At 38.7% G+C, this 14,832-nt stretch overlaps 1 protein-coding gene across 4 annotated transcripts in view; it reads right to left on the reverse strand.

The window, feature by feature from the left end:
* Positions 1 to 14,832, reverse strand: part of SH3D19 (SH3 domain containing 19) — a 76,608-nt gene that overhangs the window by 43,823 nt on the left and 17,953 nt on the right. The window contains exon 1 of one of the 4 annotated variants that reach the window (XM_064148639.1): positions 10,024 to 10,042. The exons of the other annotated variants lie outside the window; for them this stretch is intronic. The gene's annotated coding sequence lies outside the window, so the exon portion shown is untranslated. Of the gene's footprint in view, positions 1 to 10,023; positions 10,043 to 14,832 lie in introns of those variants that run through there. 4 annotated transcript variants of the gene reach the window in all.

Here is a 14,832-nt window from a genome sequence, read left to right on the forward strand (position 1 = left end):
CATCACTTTAGACATACCACAAAAGCCTAGGGGAGAAGAATAAAAGAGGATGATCACTTGTTCTAAAAAAAATTAATGTACCAAAGCATCTACTGCAAAATCTCAAAATTTAGCCTTTATGTCATGTTATATGAAGTTGTCTTTCAAGTATCAGTCCTCAGGTTCACATACCTGTATAGAAGCTTTTAAACATATTTTTAATTATTAGAGTTATTGAGCCCATCTTACACTCACAAGTAGAATAAGAAAAGTAAAAATGCTGCTATTTTTAATGTCTTGTGACTTCTTGGAATGTGAGCCAAGAATTTTTAAATAGCTGATATTGAAATGTGAGGCAAAAGACCAATTTAATAAAAGGCATTATGTATTTCTCTCAGCTACTTTAGAAATCATGCCATCTTTCTATAGCAAGTGTACTACTAAGTCACAGAAAGATGTAATTTTACAATTAAATTAAGGGTGGTGCAAAAGATAAGATTTACCACCACTCTGATAATGAGTCAAAGACAAACTGCCTAGTTCAATCAAAAAAATCCCAGAGTTAGACAGAAGAGTCACACCTACCACATCTTTTTGATGTGGATGCAGTAGACAGAACTGTATTAATCCTGTGAATTAAACAAAGCTACACTGACAATGCATCCAGAGTGACCAGCCTCTTCAGTGCCTCTGCTGCATGGGACTGCCAGTCCTCCATCAGATGTGTATAAATTAGATAGACCACATGACAAACTGCACTTGGAGTGCATGTGCCCATTAGTGCAAGAGAAGATAAGACTTGTGCAGCTAGTAGTCCCACCTTTCCCACATGCTCACCATTCCCACCAGCTCTCTTGTGACTTGCTCTGCTGGACCAGACATTTTGCTAATAACACATAATCCCATCCCAAGCATCCCGATTAGTTGTTAGCCAGACAAGCTGTCTGCTCCAGCTGGCTGCAGAGCCACGACACCAGGATGACACTGGAAAAGCAATGGGATCAGGCAAGCAGGCCAGCAGCAGTCCTTGGGGTAAGCAGTTCACCCTCTGCTCACAAAACCAAAGTTTAAGTCCACGACTCTGCAGCTAATGTGACAGCAAATCACCAAATGCTGGCTATGTCTGGGATCAGCTGGTTCTTCTCACCCTTTGGTATCAGTAGATCCACTTTTTTTTTTTTTTCCACTCCCTGTTAGTGCTGATTATCCAGATTGGCTCACGGGGAGATCAAACTAGCACCAGAAAAATAGCATCTGGCAACAACTGGGCACCACAGTGGCCTCTTTGTAAAATGAAGACATTCTCTCATGTTCTCTGCTTAATGGTGGGGTATTGTCTAGCCCTGCGGGTGCAGAAGGCTAGTAAAGATCCAGCCACCTAAAATAACCACATGCTCAGTAGTACAGATCTGGTCATCTAAACTCGTCATGGCACAACTTTACTTGTTTCTTGGGTCCAGCCCCAAACCAAGTAATCCTGAAAAAGTAATGAAGTCCAGTGACAAGTTGATCCTTATCACTATGCTGAGGATGTTTATTTGTGCATCATTTAATGAACGGCACAACTGTGACTTCCCATTGTCTGGGCAAATGAGGATGTGGTTAAGAAGCAGCTAAATTCCAGCTGCTCAGCTAATTAAAACAGCTCATGTTGATCAGTATAGGGAAATCCTTTCAGGAATTGCTCTCTAGCTGTTTCAGCTGCTTATTGCATATTCATGTGCTTGTCACTGTCATACTTCGAGATCATACTTTAGCAACCAAACCTTCAATTTTAATGCAGAACACAAGCAGGAAGTCAAAGCAGATAATGGCAGCAGATTACAACATTTCATATTCCAATTCTCACAGCAAAGTAGAAATCATGAGGTTGCAACAGCTTCCACACTTAACAGTGTCCAGTTTAAATCCTGAAGCTCTAACACTTCTGAAATTTGTTGTGAATCTGAGTCACTCAGCTCGTGTGCACCCTAAAGTAATCCCTTCCTGATCCTGAGCTACAGAGATACTAGCTAGATTTCCTCTAGCATTTTATCCAAGACAACAATCTGGACCAAACTTTACCTTTTCGCTAATGATGACTGTATGAGCACACCCATTCCAGAAAGGCAAAATCTTCAGAGCACGATTCAAGTTATTATCAGTATTAACAGTCTTCTTTGCATATTGACTGATTTCACCTTCCAGTTAAATGTACATTACAAGAATTGAGGGTTCTGCTTATTGAAGATTGCTGTCATAAGCCTGATAGTACGTTTTAATTAAAACGAATACATAGGATTTATATTTCAATGACAATTTAACATTTGTAGCAAATATTGCTAGCAGTAGAAAGCACCTATAATTTTGATAATAGCAACGTAGCACTGTAAATGTCACTGAATTGTCACAGTGATACTGACAGAATATTTGGACCTGTTGCATGTCAACAAACCATACTACTCATACACCCAGCTGACAAATCCTTCTGCATTCTAGCTGGTCCTCAGAGATTAAAAGGACTAGAGGATTAATCTCAAACTGATCCTTCACTAAATGCAACACAGCCCAGCCAGCAATCTACTCAGACACAAAAGTAAGAGTTATAAAAACAATGTAAAGCATCAGCTCCTTCAGTAAAAAACAACTTCGTTGTAAACTGGAGCTTCTTCCAAAGGATATTCTGTACCACTAAAGTCAATGTAGTTTCTCTGTGATGGAGGAAAGATGACAGTGTCCTGCTTCTACAGCTCAACGATAGGAAACAATGCTTGTTTCTGAACAGTGGTTCTTTGGTTCAGTTATTTGCAGTAGCATTCCAGTTAGTAAATCAAAGCCCTCTCTAGCCACTGACAAGACACTCTCCTTGCTTTGTATATCTCTGTACATTGGATTCAGTCTTCTGTCTGAATGAGCTCCAGAATCTTTGTGATTAGCATTACAGATTAATAAACTTCTGAAGGATGAGCAGGACAAAGGCATAAATAAAACCTGTAGATCCGTATCCACAGGACTCAAGATATCGTGACAGGGCTTTAACTGTTGTAAAGTATGTATACTTAGTCTATATACTTCATAGAACATAGAAGTGTAGTGCTAAGGTTATCTTTAAAGTTTTGTAAAGGAGGAAAGTGGTGTGTAAATATATTCACATGACTAGAAACATTAATAATTACTACAAACTAACAAGTACCACTTTGCTTAAAGCAGCAAGTATCTTAAATCCTTACTAAACTAGTTACATGCAGATGAGCAAAGAGAAAAAACATTCAGGATGGGTGCAGAAACCAATCAATGCACTGAAAGTACAAGTGTACTGCAGTTAGCCTTTTGAAAACATAGAGGCTGAGAAGCTTAGGAATAGAAACACAACAGAGCGCGGCTCCAGAGAGGAACATGCAAGAAGTAAAAAGTGTTCATGGCAAGGGTAAGGACTCAGCAGGATCCAGAGGATACATCAACTGGAGATGAAGAATCTGGAAGGAGAATGCTCAGGTGCCTGCAAGCATACAGACTTTAAAGACTTCAGAGCAATAATCAAATTGAGGGAAGAAGTTATAGGTGTTTCTTACGTATTCTAGACCTGTTTGTTTCCTATGTAGAGATAATCTGTAAAATATAGGCACACTTGCTTCAGCTACTGTGCATTCTCTGAGGAGAAAAACAGTTTAACATATGAGGAAGGAGTTCCTGAGGAATCTTGAGACATCTGAAGGCCTCCAGCAGATGAATAATTGAGTATCACCTCTAAGGGACAGCACCAAAGAGCAGTTAAGATAGTATCTGGATCCTGCCTAGTCAGAGATTAACAGCACAAAGTTCCAACTCTGTAATACAAAAGACAGCCATTTGGGAGGCATTCAAAATGTAAAGTTCAGCCTGAGACACAGAAGTGGGATTATGAAAAGTGTTCGATTATGGTGTGACCTCAGTGCCAAAAAATATCAGCTGAGCATCTTTAAGAACTTCAAAGTACAACAATAGCCAGTGCTGAGCTCTCCAAAATGATTTGCATGCTCCTTTAGCCTAATTCAACTTCCTCACGTGCCACCCAAGTCAAACAAGCAGCGACATGTCTTGGAGGTTAAGCTTTAGACGAGTGAGGAAACAACAGGAATTTCCTCATACTTTCAATTATAGATGTACTTTGAGAGCAAAGATATTTCTTGTGAAGGAATAGCCTGTAAAATGGATGTACTGATACCAATGCATCAAATGCAGTCAAGTCTTAAATCAGCACTTAATAACAAAAAAAATCCTTCTAGACTGAAATGTGAACAAGCAACCAAAAATACATACAAGAATATTACAAAGTCATTTGCATAAAGAGACACATTGGCTTCAAACCAGCTATTTATAAATAAAATATATCATTTAACAAGCAGCAGAAATACTACTTTTCAACCCTCCTGATGTTAAAACCTCAGAAACGTAAAATTATCTTCATCTGCACTCACATCTTGTTCCAACTGACTCATCCAGTTACACCCTTCGGTACATGAGGTCCATGAACTTCTAACATTGGCCCTTACAGAATGCACAGTGCACATAAACTGTAAAATCAAAATCTCATAACCACACCCTTCACCAGACCAGTCTTTCCAGAGAGTGTCTGCATGCAGCTCAGTCAGAGAAGTGGTATGTTTGCCTATACACTCCTCCCTTGCTCTTCCTCCAAAAGCACTGAAACATTGGCCTTTCTTCTATACTACAGTCATTGACAGAGCTTTTAGGCACAAAATACTGAAAAAATCCTCAGAAACTTGCATGACATAACAACAGATCACACATTTATACATCTGTAGGTCTACAACATTTAACTCCAAGTTTAAATATGATGTTAAACTGCAGTCCTTAATTTTATTAATCCATGATGATCCAGCAGCTCTGAGATTAAGGTCAAACATTCCCAAAAGATATACATCAGAGATTATTTTTCAGATCTTGGAATGATGATTCTACACCTATGTAGCTAAGGCATATCAGGTAGATAAAGTTAACATCTTTGTCAGTCCAAGTTGGGGAAAAACAGCCAGGAATTTAAATACTGACATTCTCTTCCAAAGGTAAAACAGAAGCATCAGCCATTAGAGACAAAGATTTTTAAAGCCATACTTATACCTACAAATGCTGCATCTATCCCAAACAACCCACAAAACTCTGACAGGAGGGTATGGCACTGGAACTGCTGTAAAAGCACTCAAAATATCTATCTCCACTAGTGAGAGAAGGACTTGAACTGCTGGGGACGCTTCTCCAGCGAAACAGAGCTCATCTTAGAGCAAGTCACCATGCAAACACACTACAAGGCAAGAAGAGTTTCCTCCACCCTAAATCACATACCCTGACTGTTTTACTAATTTGGCATGTAATTTGAGGTTCATGATGTTGTAAATGCTGCAGCCTCTAATGGATAGTTATAGCTTGGAAGAAATAATCACTATCATCACCTTTCCCCACTCACCTAAATTTAGCTTCAGCAACTAACATCTTAAAGAACAGATTGATCAAGACCTTTCTGGAGTGACACTCATAAAAAGTACCTTATCAAGATATTTCATGGCCATGGAAATCAATGCCCCTCCCCATACTGACTGTAAGAGTCCTCAAAACACACAGGTCTTTCAAATGCTCCTATGTGCACCTAAATCACTGCACCACATGCCATTAGGTAAATTACTCAGAGGAAATTAAGAACCACAAAGTGTCAGGTTCAGCTTACTCAGGTGACTGGAAAGACAGAAAACCCATCAATCAGTGGAGTTACCCTTCTCGTATAACAACCACATCATCTCTTGCTTCTGATCCTTGATCCAAAATATTTACAAAGACAGGTTTAGAAAATAGTTTGGTGGGGTTTTTTTTGTTTTGTTTTAATTTCCAATGAAAATTAAAGGCTCTGGATTCAGATAACATCATAGGTAATTTGTCTAATCTCCAGTCTCAACAATGCTCTTAACTCTAGACACAGTAAATTGATCCTGTCCTTTTTCTCAGTCTACCCAACAACCTTATTGTTCTCTTCCTTGGCTAATATGCCCTCTGAATCTCCAGAGTAATAGTGACCTTTTCCTTCAGGATCTCCAATTGATTAACGCTTAAAGCCCAGAAAAATGGCAATTTTAAGTTTCTCAAAAAGCAGCAAATCTATAGGGAATAACAGTTCAGTGTACAGGATGTGGAAACAGGCAACCACCAAGTTCTAGAGTCAGAGTAGGCAACATCAGGTCAGACTGTGGAACTGATTGCCACAAAGCACAGTGGGTGCTAAAAGCATATACGAATTCAAAAAAACCCAAACCTAAAGAAAGTCAATTGAATGCTATTAAACACCAAGCATCACCTCTCTCTGAGGCACCAAGCCACACAGCTGAATGTCGATAGAACACATGGACACATGTTGGGTTTTTTCCTCCTTACTGTCTTCCTTAGGCTTCTGCTTCACACAATAACAAAGACAGAATGAGAATACTGGAATGGGTGGACTTTTGCTCTGCTCCACAAAGGCCATTTTTTACACCCTTAGCTGTTTTTCATGATGGAAGGATGTCACCTGTCTTAAAGCTTTGCCATTCTTTCCAGTTACTTCAGTTATTCTAATAAGATAAATGTTAAGATAAAAGGACAAATCTTCCTTTTAAAAGAGATTTTAAAATATTTTTTTTTTCATGTGAAGATAATCTTGGCATTTTCCATTTTACACCCTCCAAGAATATGCATGATTTGTTTCTATATTGCTTTTCAAGTACGTCTGTATTACACCAAGCAAAATACCGATTTAACACCTGCAGCAAGGCAGTTACCACACTAAGAAGTACATTTTGTCAGCTCAAATGCTAACAGACATTTTTGAAATGTACAAGAGGCAGTATAGAAAAATAGTTAAAGGAAACACAAAGAATTGTGTCATCATTTCAGATCTTGGGAAAAGTAAATGTTGCTATTTCAGAATGCATTGTTAGTCAGTTCACACTGTAAAATGGTCATTTAACATTTCCTTGTCAACAGCCTCAGGAGGAAGATAGATTGGGCTGTAATGCAAATAGTCTCTGTCCCATACACTAGGAAGGTTGGTGAGGAAGCTTCTCGTACAGCTTGGGCCATGATACTGTTCTTTTTCTTCACAGATGTCCAACTTTCAACTGTCAAGAGCACTACATGCTTTTAGCTATTTGTGGACCTAGTACTTTAGAAGCAGCAATGGAAAAATATAATAAACAACACAGTGGTCCTAAAAGCAGTTGCCCAAAATAAACTGTGTACTTGAGACAGAAGAGAAACTTCCTGAAGTGATCCAATCATAAAATTATTTCAGGACTGTTTGAACTAACACTGTATTGATACTAGATGCTGTTGTATGAGGAGATGGGGAAGCAGAAACCCAGATGACATGGAATAGAAACTTGAGCAGTAAAATCAAAGCTATTTTTTTCCACTAAGCATTTGTTCTAAGCAAAAATATTGCTTGTTATGAGATCATTTTTACTTGAACTGGTTATTAGGTTGTAGATCAGAAGTAACAAAGTACTAATTGAGGTTGAAACATCATAATTACATTTACACCTTCTCTTTAATTAGAAGCCAACCTTTGCCTCAAGCCTCGGGGAATGCCCACTATACCCAGAACAGATGACAACCCTATTGTAACAACTCTCCCAAGATTAAGATGTGGCTATGCATGCTTGTAATGACCACACTTACCTGAATGCTTTGGACATTTAAGGCCCTGTGGTCTAATTTCTCTGTAGCAAGGGACCTGCCTGTGACCTGCCTTGGTTGTAGTTTTCAAAGGAAGAGGCTCCATGACTTTCTTTACCACTGAATCTTAGTTCTCTTGTGAAGTTGAAGGAGTTGGAAACACAATACAAAAGCAGCTCACCCTTGTTTACACTAAGGGCAAGTACTAGCTCAGCTGAGACTGTGCTTTGTCACAGGGAGCCAAAACTAAGACAAATCCTGTAAATAAACATAGCCTCAACTCAAACGATGAAAACTGCACTGAGCAAAATGCTGCTTTTGAAAAGAGACAGAAATTTTGTAGCAAAATGAGAAATGTGATGCCTCACAAACGACAGGATCAGAGCCTAAAGTAGAGCTGTGCAAACTGCACAGCGAGCATCAGACAGGAATTAGACAGTAAGAAGGAATAAACTATTGAAATGACAGCCCATGCTAAGAATATTTTCCCTCCATGCTGTAGTGAGGATGCAACTGGAATATGCTTTGAAAAACTACTTTAATCATTTCAATGCTCAATCTGCCAAATCGGATGCTATTTAAGGTAACCAATCACCTATACTAAAACGATCTGCAGACACCAAAGCATAAGTTACAGTGAAATGACAAAGTAAGGTAGCACTACAGAAAAAGAGAAGGGCAGAATGGGAGAAGTAGCAATCTCTTCTCTCTTGTGCACATCAGGGTTAAGAGGCCATGGAAACCAATACAACTGCAAACTGAGCACTCCCACTCAAATTCCAGACGTGAGGGAAAATGTAGACATGGGCCAGAGCCTAAAAAGAAATCTATGCAAATCCAAAGGAAAATAGACCAGAGCTCAAGCAATAGCTCCAGCCCTCTTAAAATATCAATATGAAATTCTTTGAGAGAACTGACTTGCTACTATCAATTCTAAGATGGAAGTTTACAACTTGCCTACTCTGCCTCCTCAGCCCTGACACATACCCTATCAGTCTCACTTAGAAGCTCTTCCTTCGACTCTTTTGTCTTCAAGACCATTACAATTGCCTTCCAGCCCTCTTTCCCATCCACCAGACTGATTTCAGGTGCTATTTGCCATTGAAATGTTTTGGCAAGAAAAGAAAGAGTAATCATAAGGAAGCAGAATTATAATCATGACTGATTAGTTTGGCCCCTGCCATGTTACTTATAAACAGATAATTCCAGTCCTCCCCACATCTTCCACAAAACCTCAGAGCAGAGTTAAAAGCCAAAGCCATGCGGTTGTTTTGAAGAGAATTATTGCCATTATATAGAGAAAAAATGAATCTCAAAATGACCTTTACAAGGAAATCTTCATGACTAAATAAACCTGTGATGTGTAATTGTTTGCTTCCTGAAACTTATCTTTTCTAGTACCAAATTCTATCACAGTAGTTTGGGGAACAGACAATTCTCCTAATACACAAGAGAGTGGCCTTCTGTCTGGTTGGTCTTCAGTTACGTTCTGCAGGAGTCTCCTCTGAGAGACAACGGTACATCGAAACTTGTGTATATACAGAAGATGCTCAAAGAAGCAATGAAGTTCTTTCAGTGAAGGAAGGTGAACCTTTTTCTGTTTATGCCTTCAACAATCATCTCATCATTCTCAGCGTTATCTTCCATTATGAATTAGCACAAGCACTGGAGAGCAGCCCAGATAACAGAAGTAGTTGTTCAGGACACCAAAGCAAACAGTCCTTCAAAATTCCCTTTGCAGAAACCACGAACAGAGCAGTCTTTTATTAAAACAAATCCTCCTTCTCATTTAGGGATAAGGAATCTGGAAGGCAGTCTAGGACGTGCCCTTCACAATAACTCTTCACCGCTATGTGAGATGCATAGCCAAACCCTCCCAACACAACAGCGATGAATTCACAGCATTAAAACAAACAGCCACAGCAATAGGCAGTAGATACCCATTGCAAACAACTAAGCTGAACCCATCTGCCACTGATTCCTCTGTTTTACCTGTATTTTCCCCCCTCATTTACAGGAAAGTATAAACTAAGCAGGGAAAATTAACATTGCAAAGAATAAATTAAACATAATGATTTACTGTGGCAAAGAAGCTGCCAAGGAACTATGCTGCATGAAATTGCTCCAGCTTGTTCTACTCCCAGGAGGGACATCTCTGACGTGCAAGGCACATGCTGCTGACCAGAAACACATGATAAACAAAAGAAAGACAGATAAGCAGATTCCAATATCAAATTTCACCAGTTTAAATTCACACTTAAACAGTAGAATTGCACCACTTTGCCTAATTCGCACCACTTTGAGCCTAAAGTTTCTCTCTCAGAACAACAATAAAAACTATACCACATTGTTGTCACGCAATCCTACCTTTTAAATACGCACAACAAAACTCACAACACCGAGCCTCTGCTTCCAGTTCTGCCACTGATATATTGAAATCACTCTGCCTCCTTTTGCTGACCTTGCTTCATCTGTAAAGTGCAGACATAGCTATTTCACACTCAAGATCAGACTTCTGATCCAACTAACCACATAAGCATTGATAACAGCCCAAAGGAGGGAATGAGATTTTTTTTCTGGAGTGGCACAGGCTTAGCTCAGTCCTGGACAATTGTGAAACTGCACCCCAAGGGTTTGGGAAGTTACATCAACTTCTGACCTAATGCAAATGTACAAAAGCAGGATATTCTTCTTTTCAGAACCCTAAAGTATACTTAGACTAAGAGTAACCTGCTACTCCCTAGACCTAAAAATGTTAAAAGATCAATATAATGAATAAGAATGCAACACTAAACCAAGCATCATTCCCCAAGATTCATTCATTCTTCTACATGCAATGCTTCCCTTTCAGATGGGGTGTCAACAAAGTTTAGATTTCCCATCTGTATTACAATCTGTAACACTAACTGGATGGAAAAGACCTGAAATTTTCCTGTGTGGAACAACTGCATTGGCAAGGTAATGCAAGATCTTGAAAACGGACAGGAGATAACAAAAGGCTTTTGAATGACAGTAACAAAAGACTATATTTTGAGACCTATGCAAGCATAAATCTGGTCCTCGCAGGTATTAAGCAATCCAGTGTTTGAACTAGGTTTAGACTGATTTTTCTGATACCATTTCCCATATCACTGTAATTTGCAAATTAAGTTAGTATGACACAGGCAAACAGCTTATAAACAGGCTAGAAATAACTAGGACAAATCTCTCTCTCCTGGGATGTTTTTCAAGATTTGGCTAGAAAAAGACATCACTGGACTGACCTAGTGTTAGCACCTTCCCACTATGAGCAAGCTGCTCAGCTACATGACATACAAAGGTCTCTTTCCTCCAACATTTTCACTATTCTGTGATTTCTCAGCACAGAAGCTGCAGTAGCATCCTAAGTCTCTCCGAACTGCCTGTTTGCCTAAGGCACAACATAGAAACAGAGGTCTTCAGTAGGGCTACAACAGCACCACTCTTTTTCAGTACTCAATTCCAATACAGTACCTTGGGCTTTGAATTCTCCTAACTAAAAAAAAAAAAAAAAAACCCTCTTAAGTGCCCTACATAACCAGCAGTGAAAATTACTCCCGAGGAGAAAACGACTCACACAAATGTTAGCAGCATGTTGCTGAAGGGCTTCAAGCTACAACTCTAGGCTTTGGGGGTTAGGAACTAGCAAGATTTCTACAACAGAAGGAAGGACTCTTATTCTTTTTTCAGCTATGAAAAGTTGGAATTATTAAATGACCAACCATGGATGAACTGTAATGGTTACGACACAGATTTCTGTTCCTGTCTGTTTTCTCCAGACCTCAAAAGCACACTGATTGGTAAAAGCATCAAGTGAAGACAGTTCCACTACATTCTTGGGCCTGCACCCCATGAATCCCTTCACACTCGGTTAACAGCTGAAGATATTAAAAAAAGAGCTGTCTTTCAGGCTTCACAGATAACCTGGGAAAACAGATTTTTAAGATGCAGTCAGACCATTACTGTAATATTTATTAAACACAATATCACAGGATTAACATCATATATCAGAGAAAATAGAAATGTAGAGCTTTCAGTAATGGAATTCTGCCACATAAAGAACACCAAACCAAACCCAAAGTAAGATACAAAATGCCATTCATAAGAATGATAGCTTCATTTACGAGATCCTTGCTAAAGGGATCTGTATCTCCTTTGATCAGCCATTTCAAGTGTTTCTTTGTGAGGGAACAAAAGAAGGGTTGTGTCTATTTGTATTGTTGACTTGATGTGTTTTAAATAAAAACCCCCAATTTAGTTCAAACAAATGAAGGCAACCAGCTGTAAAAGAACTTTCACACATCACAATCAGCAGGCAGATTATCTGCCAGTAAAACCTAGAACATATTTCTAGAAATGAACTCATTGTTTTCTTCCCCTTATCCATTTTGAGGACAACCTTTCACAGCAGTCTTCTAGTTTTTAAAAGTCAAAACTTAACTTCAAATGATTGATACACTAGTTAACTTCTCACTGAAATGTTGCAGTGTTTAGCTACCTTGATCCTCTTATCCCCAAGGTCAAAGCAACTACAATGAATTACACCATATTACAAGACTGTGTTTCAAGATTTTTTGATCCATAATCCTTACCCCAAAGAAAAGACAGAGGGAGAAAAAAAAAAAAAGTATAATGAAATTATTCCAGCTCCTTCTACAAGCTTTACTGATGTTCAGGGATTAACTGCAAATAGTGGATGCCTGAAATCATCTATTCTGTCACTATGATTTTCAGTTTGAAAATACTGAGTGACATAAGACTTAAAGGTCTACTTCTTTTTTGGTCTAATTGATCTGTGTTACAGCAGCGAATGACCTGAGGCTACCAGAATCAGAAGGGCAAGACCCCAGAGCAAAATCAAGAAATAATTATAATTACAGATCACTGTTGGCAGTACAGACATATTTTTAATACTGTCTGCAGCCTAACAACTGAGGAAAGATGGTTAATAATAGGTCATGAAATTAAACGTCTCTTGATAAAAAGGTAACATAACAATAGGTATTACACGGATTCAGGGAACAGCTGTTCTGATCTTACTAATGTGCTAATACTTAACAAAAGTATCAACACAGAGCAGCACATAAAACAGATATCCACAGGCCCTGTTCTGCTATTCCTCACTCTATCCAAACTTGCCTGCACGTGCATTAATACACTATTATTTAGTATCCATTTCCTTCCTTTTAAACCATTACCTATGATCTTTGGCTCCTCCACGTCCTGAGTTTCTTCCCAGTGTCATGCTAGATCCCAGTATCAGTGCTCAGAATACTCCAACTTCTTATAGCCTTACTCTCATACGAAACATATGATAGGATAGTAACAAAGCCAGAATATTTGTCAGGGTTTGTGACATTGTTATGAATTTGTTTCACCCTACATTATCTAAATGACATAATTCTATAATTAGGAACTATATTAAAGGCCATTTATATACTGTTCTGTCTAGAAGAGTTGGTTTTTTTGCATGTTCTTGTTGCAAATTCACATCTGAGCTACATTTTAAAACTCTTCCTGATCGGAGCTACTCATCCCTTGTACTGCGAAGACTCAGTCGCAGCTGATTTAAAAACACACATACACATAAAATGTCAGAAAAAGACAAACTTGAGACCCCTGCAATCACAAGAAATATTGTTGTATTATCCTTTTTATTAAGATGATATTCCAGACTAAAACTTCACTTTACAGAGCCTGAGTAGGCATTGCTGATAGTGGTGTTTAGGCTTTGGGGTGTTTTTGTGTCTCTTGACCTCAGTGTTCTCTATTTATGATTAGACTGGATGGACTTCTGTGCAAGATCTAACTATGTCTTTGTAGTAAAGAAACTTCTGCTTCTCTTGGAAACAGCTATGCCCACTGTTTCATCTCAGAATACTACAGTTTATTGTGTATGTCTTCATCTGGTCTGCTAGTGTCCTCATGTCCACCTCCTTCACTTTATAGTAACTGTAATGAAGAATTTCTTGTTACTAGACTTTGAATCTAAGTACAAAGATCTGCAAGGTCATTTTTATTCCACTTTAGATCATGAGAGGGGTGATATGTTGTGAGTTTTTTTGAGATGCATCCCACAATATGAAGCTGAAGGAAAAAGCAGACAAGATGCCTTTGAGTCATTGTATTTCCTCTTTCCCTTGTCTCAAGCTGTCCCCAGAGACAAAAGTGTCCACGGGTATAGCAGCCCATCATAAAATGGCGTAAGCCATGAAACTGTTCCAGTGGAACTTGAACAGGTTTGAAATGCTGCCCATATTACCAAAGAAGTGTGCCATGTACTTTAATTAAAGTTTTATATGCTTTGCTATTTAGTTTCCCCCCTACTTCTTATGGCAAGTGGCTCTGACTGCCATACAGCTGCAGGTCTTTTACTAGATATGACACTGCAAGACTTGGGATAAAAATCTAACCCAGCAATTTATCACCACAGGAGTATGCTTCCAACTATAATGAGAGATTAACCACAGAGTGCAGCAGTATCAATTAACCAGAGTATGTCACCTAAGTTGAACAGGCTGCACCTACTCAAGCCTAGAAGCGGTAGCAAGGCATGCACAAAACCACATTACTCTTCTAAACAGTAACTTTTCTTCATCATAGCTTATCCTGGAAAGCAGACCTATAATGACACAATGGTCAGCAAGACTGAGAAGGGAACAGAAGACACAAGTATGGTTAGAAAGCACATGTACTACTGACTGGAATGAAGGACCAGTGAAAGCTGCACTTTTCTTAATATTATGAGCAATCTACATTATACTGTTAATTTCTCCATGCTTTCCACATGAAAATTGATAACCCAAGGAGCTTAGGGCAGCAGCACTGTCAGGACTGGTCCACATGTAAAATTCCAATTCCGTGGGGAAAAAAAACAACTAAATTTTGCCTTGTTTTTGGCTCCAAATTAGAACTTCTAAAAGGCATTTTAGAGCAAAACAGTACTGATGGGAAGGATCAGCCAGAAAGTAACATGAACAGATTGAAAGTGTTTCACCCTTAAACAATTTGATAAAATTAGATTTTCTTTTGACAGCAATTTGGATTTATTTAGCACTATTGTACTATGACATGATCTAATAGAAGGTCAAACATATTGACTGTAACTGCCCCCCTTTTATAAGTATAATTCTTTTAAAAGTAGATGTAAGCAATTAA

Source organism: Pogoniulus pusillus, chromosome 9 (genome assembly GCF_015220805.1).
Source record: "Pogoniulus pusillus isolate bPogPus1 chromosome 9, bPogPus1.pri, whole genome shotgun sequence".
Classification (NCBI taxonomy): Eukaryota; Metazoa; Chordata; class Aves; order Piciformes; family Lybiidae; genus Pogoniulus; species Pogoniulus pusillus.